The 22,087-nt window shown below is 38.0% G+C and overlaps 1 long non-coding RNA gene and 1 other non-coding gene across 2 annotated transcripts in view; one reads left to right on the top strand and one right to left on the bottom strand.

Moving 5' to 3' along the window:
- Positions 1-22,087, top strand: part of LOC149748556 (uncharacterized) — a 144,723-nt gene that overhangs the window by 51,854 nt on the left and 70,782 nt on the right. The window lies entirely within an intron of this gene.
- LOC115802191 (U6 spliceosomal RNA) lies at positions 8,237-8,344 on the bottom strand. The gene has a single exon (XR_004022590.1). It is a non-coding gene; the product is annotated as a U6 spliceosomal RNA (small nuclear RNA).

Here is a 22,087-nt window from a genome sequence, read left to right as displayed (position 1 = left end):
CATTCCTTACATTACTTTCCTTGTGTTCAATTTTCTATCTTCTGTTAACTTCCAGAATTTTCAGTTATGCCAATAAGAAACATGTTTTTAAGCAATTTTTTACTTAATACCAAAAATTCTAAATATGAGGCACTTTTATATATTGTATGTTTTCAACGTCAAACAACCAGTTTCATAGAAAATAAACTGGTTATGTGACATATGTAGAAAAATTCTGCTTCAGCCTAAGCACACATATGCATACATGCCTACTCCCCTCCAATTATTTGATGTTTTTCTTTCACTTTTTTGAAAACAAACTGTATTGATATTTGTAAATAATAATTCACTTTATCAGCATTAGCAATTTGATTTCCTATTTAAGGAAATAATTGAGGCTTCTGAGCCTTTATCCAGTTAAGTCTTCTTTCCATAAGATATTAGCATTAGGACTTTCATATGCAGTACTTATAGAAATGATGGCTTCTTGAACTCTTACTACTACCTAAATTCAAACAATATAGTGAGGTAGGTACTAGTCCTCAGGACGTACTAGGTTCCTAGACACTTAACACTTATAACACTTGAAGAGTTGACAGGATATTTAAGCAGCTGGTTACAAGCTGACATGAGAAGTGCTTAACTTGCAAGAGTGTCTAGTGGAAAGTTGAAGTCTGCTGAATTGGATATCAGAAATCTAGAGAGCCAAGAATCCTATTTTAGCTCTGGTTCACACCGCAACAAGCTGCAGAGCCCTAGGCAACTTGGCTCTTTTCTTCACCAGTAGCAGAAATGATGCCTGCTGGCCTCAGATGTGTGGAGAGAATTAATATTGCAGAAATATCTTGAGATCTAGACATATACAACATTTTTCCCTGCAAGATATTCTTATTTGTTTATCAATCTAGGACTTTCAGTCAGACATCTTTAAATTAAGAAATGTATTCTTTTATTTGTACTTTCCCCTCCCTCTCCTGCATTTTCTCCCAATAGTCTTAATGTACTCATAGACCTATTGGCTTTTTTTTTTTTTTTTTTGCCTGCCAAGAAAATTCCTGAAAGGCATTCTAATGAACTTCAGAAGCAACTGGTCAGCATATCTCAATCCTAGTTCACCACTGTTACTTGTTGTCTTTCCAGAAGCCTTAAAATATTTACAAACTTGGGCTTCACTGGTGGAGCAGTGGTTGAGAGTCCGCCTGCCGATGCGGGGGACACGGGTTTGTGCCCCGGTCCGGGAGGATCCCACGTGCCACGGAGCGGCTGGGCCCATGAGCCGTGGCCACTGAGCCTGCGCGTCCGGAGCCTGTGCTCCGCAATGGGAGAGACCACAACAGTGAGAGGCCCGCGTACCGAAGGAAAAAAAAAAAATATATATATATATATATATATATATATATTTTTTTTTTTTTTACAAACTTGACATGGGGTCTTGGAGTACCTATTGAATGAATAAGCATTTTACATTTAAAATGAAGGGATATTCAGAGAGGGAGAGCTCTATCAGCTCTTATACACTGAAAGTTCTTGGGAATGGGACCTGTACTTGGATCATCTCTGTATACTACTTGAGGCCGAGCACTGAGTTTTGCACTAGGATCATGCTTCAAATGTTCAGATTCACTTGATTTAAATGAATGCACACAATTTGCTTTATTTTATGATCCATTAAAAATTTTCAAACATGGTTTTGAGACTTTTGGAAATACTAGCACAGATTATGAATGAGTCTGACTGTGTACGTACAATGTAGTTGATTGTTCTACCACTGGAACTGATATATGAGGCTTTCCTGCCTTTTAAACAATTATAATGTCCCTTGGAAGTTCTACATTCTGCTCTTTAGGTATTGTTTTGGAAATAAGACTGTTTCTGTGTCCCCTGATTTTCTCTGAGAAGGGAGTAGGTTTCCTGCCCATCGATTTAGTAAAATGACAGCTGTATGCTAGAGGGAGGTAAAGCTGATTTGGGGATTCAGAGACAAAGATTGGAATTAGAGTTAGCGGAAATGTCACATTTCTTATAGAAAGTTGAAGTTGATCTAAGATCAGCCCAGGAAATTACTATTGAAGATTCTTACGGACATTTTAATTTTGTTCTAAGTCACTCATCCACATCTGGTCAATATAAAGTGTTCAAAAATTGCTGTATATAGTCCATTTTACCAAACTAGCCATGCTGATATGTTAGAATCAGTTGATTATTTACCTTTATTCTAGACTTAAAAGAAAAATTTTAAATATTATTTTTAAACGTCTATGTCAAAAAAAGTTTGGTATATCTGCCCTATGGATTTTTGAGGTAATCAACTTTTTAAAATTATAATAAATAGGACTAGTATAATTGTCCTAAACCTTCAAAAAAATTTCCCCAAGTATGACAAATTTGACTGGGTATCCCAGACTGAGTGATTTGGGCAACACTGCCCAATAGGAACTTGGCTGGAGTATGCTGTTAGAAATCATGAAACTGAACCTTTAAAGACCTGATACTCATTGACATGCATTCATACCTTCCCCTCACTAGCTTGTAACCAGGTAGAAGTCCCCTTTTCCATCTTCTTTCTTTATCTCCCAGGCCACACTACTTCTCGTCCCCAAACACGTTAGCCTCTTTCCCAACACTGGACATTCACATGGCTTTCCCATTTACTCAGAATGCTTTCTATACTTTCATCACACTTAAGTCCCATTGGTCTTTCAAGGGCACTGGTCATAACCCTCAAGGGCATTGGTCATAACCCTCAGAGAATCCCTCCCTGACTCACCTAGTGTAGATTAGGTGCCTTTCTTATCGCAGTGCTCGACACTTAATACCCTGTATTGTGAAGATTTATTTTCTTGTCTTCAGAGTTAGGGACCGTGCCATTTATCTTGCCTTTCATGGCACATAGTGACTAATTGGTAAATGTGTACTGAATGCCTCTCTGAATGAATGGATACCTTTTCATTTCAAGGCTGCCCTTGACATCCATTTTCTCCAGAATTGATATTATCAACATGAATAATATAAATAGTGGTGGTTACCCCCACCTTTTCACAGCTGGGGCAGTCAAGAGGGACATGGACAAATGGTTATGGATTCTTGTCCCTTGTCCATTTAATGTTTGCCACTTACTTCATGGGACCATGACAACGCTTATTTCACAAACAAGTACTGAGTCTCTGCTATTAGCCTGGCACAGAGGAAACAAATATAAACATGTCTTTGTTTTCAAGGAGTTTAGCGCTGAGTTGAGATGACCATTAAAACAAATAATCAGTGTTCTAATATAAGTCTGTTCAGTGAAGATACGTAATGAAAGAACAGAAGAGGGAGGAGTATTTTCTACATTAGAGAGGTCAGAAGAAACTTCACCCAGAAGGTTACATTTAAGCTGGGTTCTCCAACCAGAGAGAAGTGGTATTTCGAGGCAAAGAAAACATCATGTGCAAAGGCATGAAAGAGTGAAATTGCCATCGTGCTCATAGCTTGACTAAGATTCAACCATTTTTTTGCAGCTCAGACAAATACCTTATAAAGCTGGAATAATTCCCTTCTTACAGCAGTGCTCTTCCATGGGGCTGTTACTTATTGTAAGGTAAATTGCATTTAGTGAAGATTCAATGTTGTACTATCATGGCTTCAAAGACAAAATCTCCACTGCATTCAGAGGCAGAATCTCTTTGTGGTGAGGAACTTTTCTACTCATTCATTGAGTAAAATACTGTTTGCAGCTAATGAGGAAGCTGGTGCCGATGGCTAATCCATTAGTCATGTGTAGTTGTTATGGGTCACTGGAAGGCATCACACCAGTCTTCACTCATTTCTCTTCCATTAGGCAGCATGGTAGGTAGCAGCTGCTAGGTCCTGCATCCTCCCGTCTCCACACCTATCCCCACCATTCCATGCCCAAACTTGAAATGGCATGAGGTCCATGGTGAGGGACTTGGTAGCTCCTTCTGACTGTACTAACAGTGAAAGGGAGTCTCTAAACAAAATTTAGTGCTCTTAGAATGTAAGGAGGTGGCAAACAAAACAAGATGCCTTGACATAGTGATAAATAAAATAATACTGCAAGTGCACAGTGACCTTGATAAATAATTTTCAGGACCAGGCATGATATGTCTTTGGATCATCAGTCCCCAGAAATCACCTCTAACATCAAGGGTACTATATAAATTTTGTTAAGTAAACATATCAAGGGGTGCTGGGTTGGAGGGATTATAAAGGTGAAATTGGTTCAAGATAAAGTTTTTGCTTCGTAAGTAACTTAGTTGTAGCTTGAAACCAGTAGGAAAACAGAGGCAGCACAAAAGTGATTCAGTAACATCACAAAACTACTCTGTGATTTGTCCTGCAGTGACGAGACTACCTCCTAGGAATCATTGAGCTCCCTTAGGTGAGGAAGAGCAGCACGTGTGAGTTTTCCTCCAGTGGGGAAAAGCGTGCCCAAGAGCACATTATAAAGGGATTCCAACAAGCCACATGTATATTCTTTCTAGGTTTCTGAGATAACCGTGACAAAATTTACGGACAAAATGTGATTTTATGATTGCCCCCAGTTATATGATAATCCTAAACATCACCATGACGAAACATACTCTTTATGTTTCTCTTACCCCTGGGACCTTGCTTCCCTTACTCTAATACCAGAGCTGCCCTAGCCAATGATACGGTGCTCTATGCGTCAGGTAAAGCAAAGAGTCACCATATTGTCCTTGATTTGAAAACATGAACAGATTTTCCTCTTGATTTATAAATTCCACAGGTTGTATTTGGGAAAGTGGCTGTCAGACATTAAATTTGAAACATTAGATTGTCGTTTTTTATCATTGCTTTTCTAGCTGTAGACACGTTAATTAGTGTGGTGACAGGTTGCATGTTGACAGGCTGCCAAAAATGGTCCACACTGTTTTGGTGGAAGAAGAATAATGAGAGACAGGAGGTGTTAGGTGTATGAGAACCAAGTGTTCTTCATGATTTGTTGGTCCTGAATTTCTCCACATATTCCTTTTGGGTAGAAGAGATTCAAATTTGCACAAAAGACCAGAATGAGATCTTTTTTTTTTTAAAGGATCTGACCATGTCACCTGAGAAGTGGTTCATTCATTCTGACATTTCACTTTTTTGTGCCTACTCTTGCCCCTCTGAAGGTTTTCTCTGTCTTGCTCTTTCGCTTTGCACTTCTTCAAATCCTCTCTGATTACTCAGTTACTATCTAGTATGTCATTATTCCAGTTTACACTGATTATTTTCTTCTTTAAGCAGCTGTTCCACTTCTTGCTTATAGTATATAGTATTTAATTTGTAGTAGTATATTCTTAATTAGTTGAAGTGTTTTAAGGTCACCTTTTATAACCGAAAAACACTGCATTATACATGTTTCATATCTTCCATAGTATCTAATAAGGTCCTGTTGATTTCTAGACGTTTAGTTTAATAAGGTGAACCTTTAGAGATCAACAAGTAGTATCTCTTATTTGTAAAGTTACTTTTCTATTTCAAAACATTTCCACATAAAAGAACACTTCCACATATGTTTCATTTGATCCTTAAAGTAACCTTGTGATGTGTGAAGACCACATAATTTAATTTCCACATAAAAATACACAAAGAAACTAATAGCAATGGGACAAATAGACAAAAGTTCCAAAGTTTGTATGTGGTAGAGCCAAGGCTAAATGATAGACCTTCTGACACATAATATTCAGGGAGAAATATATTTGCCTCAACTTGTAGAGTGGCTTATTGAACTAATGTTAGAATGCTACCATTAAACTTGACTTTTGGACATTTAAAAAGACATTTCTTGACAATGAAAAATGGGTGAGAAAGTTTTATGTAGCTCTAAGAAGGAAATGCTTATAGAAGTTCTTGTTCAGTCCACCCAACTGGGAGAAACTTAAAAGCTAATTTGAACATACTCCCAATTTGTCATGTTATTATTTTTTCCCAAGAAATTAAGGAAGGAACTATATGTAATTGCCAGGTCAAAATAGCACCAGATGTGTGTGACCTAAAACAGCAAATTGTGGAAAGGGCTTTCCAAGTACTACACATAAGGACATATGTCTTATTAAATCCATATTACCCGAGAAGGATTAGACATACATGGCACACAGTAAAACTATTTTAAGGAGGAGACAAATGGGAAACAGACGTCTGTTTTTTATAGAGATTAACTGGAAAGTGGCATTTGAAACAGAAATCTGTGTTAATTTTCATTGATTTTTTAAAAAATCATTTCAATATTTTGAGGTTATTTGAACTCCTAGTAGATTATAGAAGTTTTTATATATAAAATTCAACACAATTATTGTCTACAGTACTCACCAAAGAAAATGTGGACTAATTCTCCATCCCGAATGTTTTATTGACATTAAACCTTATTCTTTGAGCAAAGAGGATGCCTTTTGTCAGATTTTGCCCTATCTTTACACTGAAGAGTACAATAGCTTTAATCTACTTCCTGGCAATAAGTAGCAAAATTTCCTAATGTAGATTTTATGGTTTCCATTTCCCATATTACCACTCAAATGAAGGGAGTAATTAGCAATTAGGTTAGCAGCAAAGAGAGAAGGGACAGCAGTGGGTCCTGGAGAAATCACAAACAATATTCTCAAATTTCTAAACATTTTAGTTAGAGTTATTTAATCATACAATATATAACTAGAAAAGTCACTGAAATGTCAATGAGTTAAAACTTCTCATTTTTGGATGAGAAGACAGAGGTTAAGAATCTTCCTCAAAGACAATTCTTTGAACATTGTTTCTCAACGATGTCCCAATAATGTTTCTCAACCTCAGCTATACACTTAATACAGCATTTCATCCTCCCTGCCCAAAAAAAACTTTCCCTGAAAAATGAGCAGTTATCAAATTATGTTTGTAAACAGTATATACTTTGCCCTCCTTAGATATTCACAATTCTCATTGGAATTTTATTACAAACTCTCATGCATTTCTCTTGTTTGCAAGTTTACATTTATTTACATAATCACGTCTATAGATGTTGGTCTCCCTTCAGTGGGCTGAAAACTACATGAGGGCAAACATTGTTTCTATTTTTGTCCACCATCGGATCCCCATGTAATTTATCCAGCATGAAATAATTGATAAATTAACACATACCAATCAGTTAATCTTATAGTTTTACATATGAAAGGCTGTGAGAAGTTGTACAATAAGGAAAAAAAATTGATTAACTTTGTTTAACTCAGAAGTTCCCAAAGCTATTTAGTCAAACACCCATTTGTTTTTTAATTTAGCATCTATCAGTGTCTTGCTTTTATCACAAATGAACTCAACTCTTTGAGTTACATGGAAAACTTAGGGAATCTACATTTATAATGCATTTTTAATGTTACTTTTTCTTCCTTTCCCTACTCTAATTCACATACACCCTCCTTATACAAAAGCAAATAAAGTTTAAATATAAAATAGAATCCCTTTTAAGACTGAGTCTGGGGAAGTCATTAACACCCCAATACTTGATTGTGTTGGTCTTAAAATTTTTGAATGCATTAGATGTAGTCACATAATTGGTAAATGCTAAATCTGATACTGTAAGATATTGGCCAATGTCATTTTGAGTTTTTACTGGAATGTTAAGTTTGTATACCAAAGTACATTCCCTTAGCCTGGGTTACCTAGAAAGCAGGCTTCAGTGCCTTAGTTAGAGAGTGCAAATCCAGAGGAAAGAAGTGAGAGATACAAGGGTGGTGAAACAGGGAGAAGAGAGAATGGATAAGAGGATATCTAAACAGACTGGACAGACCACCTGATCCAGGAGACCTAGCCCCAAAGAGCCGTATCATCTGTATCTCAGGACCTTCCCTGTGGACTGGGGAGGGAGGCAGATAAATAAGTTTGTAGTAACTTCCATTTCCCCCTTCTGAGTTGTGCATGCTTGTTTCTTTGAGGGCTTCCCCATCCACAGCAGTAGGGAAGCCAGTTAAGAGAGAGAACATCGGGTACCCTGCCCAGTGCTGTCCTCAGATTGCGCCTGTGTGAGGTTGGCTGGAGCCCACTCAGAGCTGGGCCCTGCAGTGGTTCCAGGACAAGAGACAGTGGTGGCCAAGAGAATGGAGAGGTACAAAGAAGACAGATAATGGGGCAGTCAGAAGTTAAAATGTGAAATCTCTTATCTAGTCTTCCTGGATTTTTTGATGGCTCATCTTTACTGCAAAGCTGGACATTTTGATGGAGACACTTTAGTAGGGATATTGAAATGTCCTGTCAAGATGTAAAACCTTTGACAAAGCTTACAAAGTGATATAAGCAATAGCTATTCTTGATTCCCTTCATTATTCCTTGCGCAGGGGCTATGCTAATCTTCTCTGTATCATTCCAGTTTTAGGATATGTGCTGCCGAAGCAAGCACCCCTTCATTATTCCTGACTCTGTACTATCTTATGGCTCAGGAATGGGGAGGAGTAGAGGGATACAGTGCAAGGAGGAGAGTCAGGGATGGTTTAGAAAAAGGAGGTAAAATCAGAGAAGGGGAAGCTCATGGAGAAAGAGGAAGGTGTGATACTCAAAGAGGAAATGAGGATGGGGATCAGGTGGGAGTCGGGCACACTATGACAGGGATCACTTGCTTCATCTTTTTAAGTATGAAGGCAGTGAAAATGTCATTGGTGTCAAAATGTGATCATTTCCTTTAATAGCCAAGGATACTGTGTCTAACCAGCTGTGTGTCCTTGGGATAAGTCTTTTTACCTTAATTGGTCGTCCCCTTACCTGGAAACTGAGGGATTTGGATCTCATCAGAGAATTTCTGAGGTCCTGTCCAACTGTAGAATAACAGTTATAGCTAATATTAATTGAGGGTTTCTGTTCAAGTACAGATTCATTTAGTGATGTTTGTAGTTTAAACTCAGTTAGTAATGCTTACAGCCTAGGTAATGTTTGGAACACAGCCATGCTGTCCCTCTAACTATTCCTTGATCCTGGGCCAGAGGCATTAACAGTCCCCAGCAGTGGGGGAACGTAACTCAGCTGCAGGCTGAGAAGCTCGGCCCCAGGGACCAGCCCTGCTTGTTATCTGCGGACCTGTTTCCATTTGTGTTTTGCTCCAGAAGCTCATGGGAAAAGGCCTTTGGCTCCAGTCCTTAAAGCTTACTTTAACAAAGTTCTCCTTGGAACAAAGATTTTTACCTTTTTTGTACCCTCCTTATTGTTGTTTGGAAGAAGAAAATTCAGAACAGGAAATATGTGAGAACTAAGAAAAGAGTGGTCAGGTAGACCCTTCCTTAGCTGTTTAGTTTTGTCCTTCTCTCTTTGGAGAAATTTGACACAGATATGATGCTGTGGGTTTACTGTGTATGCGTTTCACACCCTCACTCTACATCCCATACACTGTGAAACTATATATAATCTTACAGGAGTCATTTTCATTAGAATGAGCTCTCCAAGTTAGAATTAGTTCATACTTACCTAAAACTTAAATCATGTGAGAAAAAAACTTAAGCAGAACCAAATAAAGTTATAGTGATATCAAAGCATAGACCAACGTAGCAATTGTTAAAACAAAAAGTTTGTAAGAAAACTGCAAGTAAGTAATGTGCCTATAAAATAGAGGTAATCAGATGAAATTGTCAGGATTAGTCACAAGTATTGTTCTGCATATTGTTACCTACTTAATATTTGAGAGATTCTGTCTTGGATTCCCCTAATGTGTTGCATGGTTAAAACTGTTGTGTACAAGAAGATGGTGATGTTCTTAAAGTAGTAGATGCTTTAAAATCCAATTAAGTAATAGATACAACAGAGATGAAGCCCCAGCTGCATATACCAGTTTGAAAGGAGCTTTGGCGTCTTGTGTGGTATTAACAGCTCCTCAATTTTTCTTGAACTCTTTACTGGTCAATGGCATACACTTGCAGGGCAGCTGATCAAGGTGCGGTCTGTAACCAGAGAATGATTTTCCTCTTATGTGGGTATCAAACCTGCAACCTTGGCTGCATTGGCACTCTTCTTTAACAGAAGTAAGCCGTAGAGCCCAATAGGAAAGTCCTGAGAGCTGTCCTGATCCTTTACTCTTACATAATGAAAATGTACAAATGAAATGCTGTCCTTCAGGGGTCTCCCTCCACTCCTAAATAGAGTTCTTGGTTGATTTTTGTGTCTCTGTTCCAGAAGAATAAACATCGACATCCTTAGTATTTATTTGGCAGTATTCTGTGGAAGCTGTACTGCAAATTTTTCAAGTATGGAAAAAAGTACATAATCCAATATTTTAGACCACAGCCTTGGAAACAGCTGGGACTGTAGTGCAACTGCTCTAAAAATCACCTTAATTTAATTCTCACTAAGAAAAAAGATATCCTCTTTTGGATTTCCCTTGGATGCGCGTTCTCCACAGTGCCTGATTTCATCCATGGCATTAATCCCTGCACATTGTATACGGCCACAAATATATATTCATAAACTCCTCTCTTCTCTCTGAATAACTGCTTGGATCAAGGAAGCAACATTCTCCAAGCAATACCATTTTGTGCCCTCGCTATTTTGAGATGGTGCATGTGAAGGAACTTTTAAAAGTGTACAAGTGCCATATGAACATATGGGAACATTATCATTACAAAGCTATCTGTTCATATTTTTAACTGAGAGAAGGCCTTGAAATCTCCATGTAAGAAGTTCGGGAAATGGATATAATATACAGGCTAAAAGTGCTGTATCAATTGTGTATAAGGCAATAGTAGTTCTTTAAATTTCTTACAGAAGCAATGGCAGGATCATCTGGGGATTCTTATTAAAATATTGACTCTTGGGCTCTATACCTTAGACCGTCTGCGTCAGAACCCCTTAGGCTTGAATATCTGTATTTTACATGACCCTGTGTTTCCCTGCACAGCCCAAAGCCAGGGAATCACTGCTCCAAGGGGAGTCATGCTCTTAGTTTTCTTATTCGTCACTCAAAGGTTAGAAGTGCTGCTCGCGTAATAGTCAAACCCCAGGACATTTTGCTGGGCAGGTTATGGAGTTCTCTGTAGCGTTATAAGCTAGTGGAGGTAAATGTTTCTAAAATGTTTCCCTCTGATGGGAGCGGCAAGAGGGCTCAGACTGCTGTCTCAGAGGAGATCTTGGCCATCCCTCCAACTCTCCTGTGACTCCTTCCAGGAATGTAGGGACAATGGAAATAGCCTCGGGTTCGCAGTGAGAGCCCCAGCTAGTAATGGCTATCTGTGTCTCTTTGTTCTGCATTGTCCTTGCCGCCAGTATTTCTGTCTCTGGGATCAGAAGAAATACAATGGGCATGAATGTCAGAATTGGGACCTAATGCCACAGTCTAGGCTCAGAGGACTCTTATGTTAGAAGAGATCATTAGTGTTTAGGGCGGTGGTTCTCATACATCAGAAATCAGTGGCAGGGCTTGTTAAACACAGTTTGCTGGGCTCTACCTGCAAAGCTTCTGATTCAGTAGGTCTGGGAGGGGCTTAAGAATCTGTATGTCTAACAAGCTTCCAGGTGATGCTGCTGGTCCTTAGAATTAGAATCAGAACCAATGCTTTAGAGTAAGCCTCCAGTTGCCAGCACAGCTGAAATTGATATTCCAGGCAAACTAAGAAATACAAAATTCCCCCACTAACCTGGTGAAGCTTGCTGCAAAACAAGCACAGCTGTATAGTGTAAGTTTATTTTCTGTTTTGTTTTTGCAATTCTAGTGTCAAACACTGGAAGTTACTACCTGGTTGGTTGCCCTAGATTCTGTCATTCTTTACCTTTCTCTGGGCTCTTTTACCATTTTTGGTCAGAGGCAACCATACCAGATTCTCCTCAGGGGACTCTCAGGGATTTTTTTTTTTCAGCCAACCTGAATCACTCCAACCATGTGTTCTCAATTTATTCATTATATAAATCATTGTCTGCAGAAGGTTGCATATAGGAGACTTGAAGTGAAACTAAAAGAGAGCGCGCGCGCACACACACACACACACACACACATACATGCACGCACACACACACACACACATTCTTTTTTTTTTTTTTATTATTCAACAAAACATTTATAGCTTTTAATCAGTGTTCCTAGCCCTTAGAATTTTTCTTGTGAAAATATTTCAAAATATACAATGATATTTACTAACATATTTATTCTAACACTCCAGAGTTTGTCAAATACAAATCTCAAAAACAGAAAAGTACTTTAAGTTATAGCAACTAAAGAGGAAAACAAATATCATATATTAACGCATATATGTGGAATCTACAAAAATGGTATAGGTGAACCTATATGCAAAGCAGAAATAAAGACACAGATGTAGAGAACAAATATATGGACACCAAGGGGGGAAATGAAGGGTGGGATGAATTGGGAGATTGGTATTGTCATATATACACTACTATGTATAAAATAGATAACTAATGAGAACCTACTGTATAGCACAGGGAACTCTACTCAGTGCTCTGTGGTGAGCTAAATGGGAAGGAAATCCAAAAAAGAGGGGATATATGTATACGTATAGCTGATTCACCCTGCTGTACAGCAGAAACAGAACATTGTAAAGCAACTATACCCCAACAAAAAAAATAATAATAAATAATGAAAAGAGATATCAACAAAAGTAATAGGAAGCTATTGATATTATAAACACTATATAATGTTACATAAAATTATATATATGCATAGTTTTGTATTATATGTACAAAGATAATAAAGATTGTTTACTTTGTTAAAGTACAGAAGATTGGAATATTTAATTCCTTATTTGATTTCCAACAGTATTAGTACAGTGTTAAATTTTCCAACCACAACTTTAAAAAATTTTTTTACAAAAATTTACAAACAAAATGGGAAATATATGTTTTAGTGAGATGTGTTTTGGGTTTGGGTATTTTTTAATACAATATTTTATTCTATGCATTTTTTAGCAGCTTCTTTTATTACTTAACAATACGTCTGGAAAATACCTCCATTTCCTACATATGTATGTGTATAAGTATATAGCTTTTGTTTTAACCACAATATAAGTATTTCATAATACAGATTTACTACTATTCATTTGTTCAGTAAAATGGTTAGGGACACTAGGATCTTTTTTTTTTTTTAATTCCTATTGCAAAACAATCCCATAATGAAAGTCTTTGTTTATGGCTCTTTATGAACAAATGCTTTCTAGGCTAGAAACCAAGAATTACATTGTGGGGTTATCAACGGTTTTAATGTTAACAGTAAATGTATATTGCACTTTCAAAGGCAGGACTCCCTTGAACAAAAAGAAAATTTACGTCCAACAAATTCATTCGTGTGTACGTGTGTGTGTGTGTATACATACAATCTGATGGGTGAATTAAAATCTCGCTATTTATTTATTTTATTTATTTATTTATTTTTGGCGGTACGCGGGCCTGTCACTGCTGTGGCCTCTCCCGTTGCAGAGCACAGGCTCCGGACGCGCAGGCTCAGCGGCCATGGCTCACGGGCCCAGCCGCTCCGCGGTATGTGGGATCCTCCCAGACCGGGGCACGAACCCGTGTCCCCTGCATCGGCAGGCGGACTCTCAACCACTGCGCCACCAGGGAAGCCCAAAATCTCACTATTTTAATTTGCACTTCTCTGATTACTTATAACATATATGTGTATTTTTTAATGTAAATTTCTCAATTGTATCTATTCTGTGTGTTTGAAAATCATTTTTTTAATGTGGTAAAATGTACATAAAATTTACTATTTTATCATTTTCAAGTGCACAGTTTGGTAGTGTAAAGTACATTTACATTATTGGCGATCATCACCACCATCTGCCTTTTTCACCTTTCCAAACTGTACCCATGAAACAAGAACTCTCCTTCCGCCCCTGCAACCACCGCAGCCCCTGACAACCACCATTCTACTTTCTACCTCTATGAATTTGACTACTGTAGATCCCTGAGTAGGAAAAACCTACAGTACTCCTGTGTTTCTCCTTTACCACACACACATTCTTATGTCGCTTTCTTCCTGATCAGGGACCTCGAGACCACTAGCTAAATTCTTTATTGTATTTGTGGACTTCAGAAACCTATAGTGTGGCAGAGTTAAATATTGAACAAATAAGGGGGATAAGGCCCTTATTATGCTGAGTATGAATCATAAACTTGGATGGAAATGGAAGTAGGTCTCAGTGGAATTACCCTGTACTCAAAGATTTAGGAGGAAATCAAAAGATCCATGCCTGGAACACATTTGACTCCAAGCACCAGGTTTGCACAAAAGGAGAGGGAGTAGCTTAGTAAAGGTGAAAAGCCTTCTGAATTTGTCGTATGAACTGACAACTATTGTTGGGGCTTTGAAAGAAAAATCTCAAGCTCAGTGAGGAGTGAAATCAGTTTAAAATTCGGTTTTTGATCTTTCAGTTAGAGTAGGAATTTTGGGAAAAAGTAAGAAAAGGGAGCAAAAGAAGTAGCAGCTTTAATCCTTCGTACTGTAGAAAAGAAACCAACCTCAGATGCAGGCCAAGTTTAAAAAATTCAGCCGGACAGAAAGAAGTAGGGATATACCAGAGAGAATAGTAAGGGAACATCAGACAACAGTCCCTTCTCCCATGGAACTCTCTCGGTCAACCCAGGGTGACGTTCCCCTGGCCCAGAGATGTCTGGGGAACGTTTTGTTCTCTTCCCCAGGCATAGTGGTAAAACTCTAGGGATCTTCTTTCTCTTCTTCATGACCAGTCATCCCTGGCCTTTGCTCTTTTTAGTTAGAACCTGGATTGTTGGTTGAGATAAAGACCATAATCCTAATTCTTAAAACAGCAAGGAAGAGTGTGTGTATGTGTGATGTGTGGGCTGAGTAGAACCTAGAGTAGGGAGCAAGCCCATGTGCTGTTTGATAGAGTTCCAAGGCAGTATCTTTGAGCAACATGATAGTATATTTTGAACTGTACTAACAGCATAGACGGTTCAATGCCCACATTCACGTGACAAAGTGTGTGTGAATATTTGAATATTTAGTAGAGAAGGACTGTTAACACCATTCTTGAAGATTGAGTTTAGAGTTCTATTTGGAACTATTTTAATATACTAACTGCATTTGGGGCCTCCTTAGTTTATGGATTATCCTATCCAATAATAAGAGATCACTTGTTTGAATTTCACACGTATTTCATAGGAAGCTTTAGGTTCAGTCCATATTTTCACATGACAGTTATCAACGCATAAGGGTGTAGAAAGATTACCTATCACAATAAGACTGTAACTAGGAGCTTAATTTAAGTGAATGTGCTAATAATTCTTTTCTAATTATGGCCATTAGTTGCTAATCACCTTTAAAAATTCATAATAGAGTCCTCACTGGATTTCTCCATCTAACCAACCACCCTTGCATTTGTATGAGAAACTCCAGAATTGAGACTTAATAGTACTTAAGTTGGAATCCTGCCTCTCTGCATAAAGGGGAAAATCTTCCCTTAGTTGTTAATGTTCTTGGTACTCCAAGCCAAGGCAGGCCCTGGAGTTAGAGTAAGTTTTCCAAAAAAGAAGACGGGATTTAACAGATATGGAATGTCACTCCCAATCAAAGCCAGACAAGACAAAAGCTCCTTAACCTCAGCTGTGTTGTGTGAAAAGACATCTGTGTATCACAGAAACTTTCTTTGGTTCCTGAGTTTATTTATGTGATATTCAGTGTATTTAAATGAACTGTAAAATCTCGTAACATCTAGGCCTCTTTTTTATGTTGTTAGATTGCATCCTAAATAGATTTATTAGATGTATACAACTTCAAATATCCTATTTTTCATCTCAGATAAAACCTTACTTTTACCTGCAGTTTAGACAGTTTATTCTATTTAATTTTTAAAATCTTTTTAATTTGATAGTGTTTTATGATGCACATAAACTAGAAAAAAACGAACATGCAATATTTCTCAGTCGGACATGAGAAGAAAGATGGGATATTTTCAGACATAAAAACTTCATTCCTCTAAATTATGACACCTGTACTTTAAGCTCCTCTGAAAAGAGGACAGTCTTCTGGGGAAGAGAGTTCATAGGAGGGAAACAGGATCCATCAGAAAAGCTGTTTACAATAAAACATTTTGACAGCTCAAGTAATTAAATGGGTTTCCCAGGTGCAAAGCAGTATCTTTAATGCCCCTCTGGCTATAATAGTACACAGATTTATCCTTCAGAAAAAAAAAAAAATTGTCTACTGTGAAAACAAGTTAATGAAAGGAAAGGAAAACTAAAATAATTTTCTAAAGATATTAGCAATTTAGTTATTAAGACACATCTACGTAGAATAAACTGATAGTTTGCTTACCTTAACACTGAAAAATCTAGTGTCTGTTCCTTTTTATGCATTTGGGGGGCAAAAGAGATGTCAGTTTAAACCATAGATTTCTTGCTAGGCAAGCATCTACTTGCCTATGTGCAGCCATGAATAATCTGCCAAACCATTTGCTTCTTCTGCATAACTGAAGTTAGTAGACTGACTATGCACCTGCACTAAAGGTAAGAATCACAAAAGGGAAAAAAAGAAAAAGGTAAAATTCAACTACACATAGACAATTGAATTGATTGGTTAGAATTCTACTGCTTTTAGCCAAAGGCTGTTGTATAGCTCATCTAATAAAGGATTTGTTGCTAGCTGTGCAACAGACGTTCAATAATTTTGTAATGAGTGCAGGAACAGAGCGAAAATATGTTAGGGATTCCCAAGGAATTGTGGTTTTCTTCGTATTCTCATCTTTCTCTGTCTCATTAATGGGGGATTTGTGGAAATAATCACTTTACTCAGTCATGTCATGTTTGAGACATGCTTTTGTGTTTTTAAAATATATTGTGCATAAGAGTTATTCCTTCAACAAATGTTTATTAAATGTTGTAATATATGCATTTAGATAGTGTGTGTGGTAATCCCTTTGACAAACATGTCTTTTACTTCCGTGGGTGTGCACGTATAGAGAGAGGAGTTTGGCCTGTTTTATTTCATGATTAACCATAGATAATATATTTTTTAACATCTTTATTGGAGTATAATTGCTTTACAATGGTATGTTAGTTTCTGCTGTACAACAAAGTGAATCAGCTATACGTATACATATATCCCCACATCTCCTCCCTCTTGCATCTCCCTCCCACCCTCCCTATCCCACCCCTCTTGGTTGTCACAGAGCACCCAGCTGATCTCCCTGTGCTATGCAGCTGCTTCCCACTAGGGCAGGGACCAGAGTAAGCATTTTAAAAACATTGTCTCATCTAGTCCTCCAGAAAATACTATAAAAGAGTTTATATAATTATCCTGTTTTAAAGATGAGAAAACTGAGGCTTAGAAAAAGAAAGCAAGTTGCCCAGGGTGACACCATGCTGGCGCTAGGATCTATATCTAGTCATACTGTCTCCAGAGCCCAGGGTCTTCATCACCACGAGACAGTGCTTCACGAGAGGGCTTATTTAATGATAATAATAGCACAACAAATGTAGAAGAGTTTGTATCATAATTACGACAGGTTTATAGAAGAAGACCAGGGAGTCATAAAAGAGGCAAGTTGGGGAGCACAGTGAAACTCTTGAGATGATTACATTGGTGCTTGATTTTTGCACAGCACTGTAGTAACTGCTGTGAAAAACAACCTGCTAGTGCATGGAGTACAGGATTTGAAATAGCAGATAATTGACCTGAATCCTAAAGTACAAATATGTGTTTGTCAATAGACAGTGGCAGTTTCTGCATTCTGATAGATCAATGGAACAGGATAGGAAGTCCAGAGATAAACCCACTCACCTATGATCACCAAATCTATAACAAAGGAGGCAAGAATATACAATGGAGAGAAGACAGCCTCTTCGATAAGTGGTGCAGGGAAAACTGGACAGCTACATGTAAAAGAATGAAATTAGAACATTCTCTAACACCATACACAAAAATAAACTCAAAATGAATTAAAGGCCTGAATGTAAGGCCGGATACTATAAAACTCCTAGAGGAAAACATAGGTGGAACACTCTCTGACAAAAAATTGCAGCAAGATCTTTTTTGATCCACCTCCTAGAATAATGAAAATAAAACCAAAAATAAACAAATGGGACCTAATGAAACTTAAAAGCTTTTGCACAGCAAAGGAAACCATAAACAAATGAAAAAACCCACAGAATGGGAGAAAATATTTGCAGATGAAGCAACTGACAAAGGATTAATCTCCAAAATATACAAACAGCTCACGCAGCTCAATATCAAAAAACAAACAACCCAATCCAAAAAATGGGCAGATGATCTAAATAGACATTTCTCTAAAGAAGACATACAGATGGCCAAGAGGCACATGAAAGGATGCTCAACATCACTAATTATTAGAGAAATGCAAATCAAAACTACAATGAGGTAACACCTCACACCGGTCAAAATGACCATCATCAAAAAATCTACAAACAACAAATGCTGGAAAGGGTGTGGAGAAAAGGGAACCCTCCTACACTGTTGGTGGGAATGTAAATTGGTACAGCCACTATGGAGAACAGTATGGAGGTTCCTTAAAAATAGAGCTACTGGGCTTATCTGGTGGCGCAGTGGTTGAGAGTCCGCCTGACGATGCAGGGGACACGGGTTCGTGTCCCAGTCCGGGAGGATCCCACGTGCCACGGAGTGGCTGGGCCCGTGAGCCATGGCCGCTGAGCCTGCGCGTCCAGAGCCTGTGCTCCACAACGGGAGAGGCCACAACAGTGAGAGGCCCGCGTACTGCAAAAAAAAAATAGAGCTACCATATGATCCGGCAATCCCACTCCTGGGCATATATCTGGAGAAAACCATAATTTGAAAAGATACAGGTACCCCAGTGTTCATTGCAGCACTATGGCGAAGACATGGAAGCAACCTAAATGCCCATCAACGGAGGAATGCATAAAGAAGATGTGGTACATACATACAATGCAATATTACTCAGCCATGATAAAGAATGAAATAATGCCATTTGCAACAACATGCACGGACCTAGAGATTGTCATACTGAGTGAAGTAAGTCAGACAGAAAGATAAATATCATATGATACTGCTTATACGTGGAATCTAAAAAAAAGGTACAAATGAACCTATTTACAGAACAGAAATGGAGTCACAGATGTAGAAAACAAACTTATGGTTACCAAGGGGGAACCGGGAGGAGGGATAAATTGGGAGATTGGGATTGACATATACACACTGCTATATATAAAATAGATAACTAATAAGAACCTACTGTATAGCACAGGGAACTCTACTCAGTATTCTGTAATGACCTATATGGGAATAGAATTTTAAAAAGTGGATATATGTATATGTATAACTGATTCACTTTGGTGTACAGCAGAAACTAACACAACATTGTAAATCAACTATATCCAATAAAAATTAATTTAAAAAAAAGAGCCCACTGTATGCAGTTGGAAATCACCTGAGTTGTTTGGACAACACAAGTCAGACATGTCTTACATCAATGAGAGATGAAAAGGAAGGGAGAATCATGAAGGTGCTACAAGATATGTTAAGAATTCTGGACTCTTCTAGCCAAACAATAAATGAGAGGATGGATGCAAAGGCTGTGAGATATAAGAGCCCAATAAATAGAGCTATTGTCATCATTGTTGTAGTTGTTATGATGAATGTTAAGCGCCAGGCAAAAAAACTGAAAGGATTTTAAAGGAAGAAACAACAAAAGGGAGTAACATCAACACAAAATTTCCAAAAAAAAAGAATCAAAATAGAAATAGATGTGTATACTTTTTAAAGTTGTCAACAAATGTATGCTGAACACCTACTATGTGCCATGCATTGTTCTGAGTGCTTTACATGAATTAGCTATTTCAGTGTTATCAAGAACCTTATGAACAAGGTACTATTATTATTTTACAGATGGGAAAAATGAGGCAGAGAATTCACACAGCTAAAAAGTGATAGAATCAGTATTTGATCTCAGGTAGCCACTCCAGTCCTTCATGTTTAACAACAACTTGCTACCTTTCAAGCATCTCTATCTCTTTGAGGGCATAAAAATATGTAGTGACACAGTGAAAGCTTAAGTTGCAGATATCAGTACTTGAAAGTGTCTTCTATCTGAACAGAATGCCCCAAAGTTGAGAATACTCATAAAGTTCATGTCTACTTTTTCTAGTATATACTAGATATTTTCCTTTGACCTCTCTGCCTTGTCCACTGTGAAGTTAATATTTTAGCCAAAGAAACCATTCTGACCCTGGCCTTATGGTAAAGTATCTAAACCCTCTTGACAGTTGAGCCTCAAATATCTGTCATCAGATTCCCTCTAGATCCTTTCAGCTGCTTATTTGATTGCCCAGCTGACCCAAAGTTCGACATTTTAAATCTCTTAAATCTGTTTTTACCTAAGGGCATAGAGAAGCACTGCTTTAATTTATTCCTCTTCCTTCTACTGCGTCCTCATAAGATGCTCTCCTACCTGCACATGATCATTTCATCTTCTCATTGAAAGTCAAGGAGGCTGCAAAGCCATTTCGCTTACCAGGAGCAGGTGGTACCAGGTGTTGGAATACATGACTCCATTACTTTAGGAGAAGATACAGATCACCCAGGAAGGTTCTTGGGTCTACAAAGTAGCTGGGCAAATAAGGGATAGAGGTCTCAATAAGGGTAGCAATTTTTGTTTTCAGAATGAATAATCTTTCTCACATACATAAGATTTCTTGAAGCATCTGCTTCAAGGGGCTGAGGTTCTATCACCTCCTTAGTGTTAATCATGCAGTTTTTTAAAAATGATCTTTGACTCAAGTTTAATATTCCTTGCCCCAGATAATATAAGCTTCAAACACCATGAAGCTCACTATTTAAAGTCCACACTTATATTTCTGATATATTTCAAGGAAGGGTAGTGACTCCTAATTATATGAAGTAGGAAGGTACATAGGTCCCCATTAGCAGGTCTGGCACGTAGGTGGCACCAAATGAATGGGCATTATAAATTTTAATAGTAATAGCTACTAAAGAAGTACCTGTAATGAGCCAGGTGATACACACAAATGTGTTTTCTATAAACCTCCTGACACACACTTTACTTCCCTGTTTATAGATGAGTAGATTGAGCTTCAGAGAAATTAACTGACAGCCAGTTAAGTCTAAGCCACATCATTCTGATTCCCATGGTCTTGGTTGCATGGCACAAATTCCTCTAAGATACGCAGTAACACATAGCATCCAGTGATCAGCCTCTTCAGGTAGAATAGGAGCTTTTTTATCCCTAATGGAAGAGTTTTAGACCCGTAAGTCCCATTTTGGAAGATAAGTCCACTTTCCATCCCATGACACAGAAAACTCCCCTCATTAACGTTCAGTGTGATACCGGTTGTTGATCCTTAGCTAGCAAAGTTAAATTAAAAAGAAACAAACATAAGTGGGGAGAAATTGGTTTTGATCACCTAGTATATACAAGGCACTATGCTAGATTCAGGGACAGAGGAGGGCATCGAGGACAAAGTACTCTTCTCTGCATCTGGCATTAAAAGAGACAGGTGACATGCTGATTATCTATAAAAGCATGACTGAGGATAAGCAATAAAATAGAGAACAAGTAAAGTTCTATAGGAGGTACAAAGATAGGGGACACATTTGATTCTGTTGAATTGGGTCACGGAGGACTTGCAAAGGAAATGATGTTTGAGTTAAAACTTTAAGGATAAATAGAAATTTGACAGGGTAACGAAGGTGAAAAAAGGATCAGGTCTTATACATTCAAAACATATTCAAGCACTAGAAACACAATGATGACTAAAGACATGGTCTTGTCTTGGTGAGAGATATTTAGATGATACGGTGCCTCTCATGGTCTCGCGGGAGATGAATATTTAGATGGTCTGGTGTATGTCAAAATGTTAAAATGGAACTCTTTCTAAGTCAGTCTCCTCTAAGGTCCAAAGGCCAAGACTGAGTACCTCTACATTTTAAAGTGAGCTATTGTACCATCCATGCAGGAAATGATCTAAGAGTCTGTCGGCAAAAAGGATCAACGACCTTCCATACATTAAACCTTGCATCCCAAGGGGTGGGTAGGGGGTCGGGGTGAAGGCAGAAACTTTTATTTGAATGAAGTTTGGAGTTCTGATTATTGGTATAGATTGGACATTTTCAATCCCAAAGCGAGTCAGTCTTCATGAAATGAATTTTCAGGAAGAAAAATAGTTCACAGAGCTTTAATCAAAA

Source organism: Delphinapterus leucas, chromosome 8 (genome assembly GCF_059928025.1).
Source record: "Delphinapterus leucas isolate spDelLeu-1000000601 "Yukka" chromosome 8, BTC_Dleu_Yukka2, whole genome shotgun sequence".
Lineage (NCBI taxonomy): Eukaryota > Metazoa > Chordata > Mammalia > Artiodactyla > Monodontidae > Delphinapterus > Delphinapterus leucas.
This window is presented reverse-complemented; position numbering and strand designations above follow the sequence as displayed.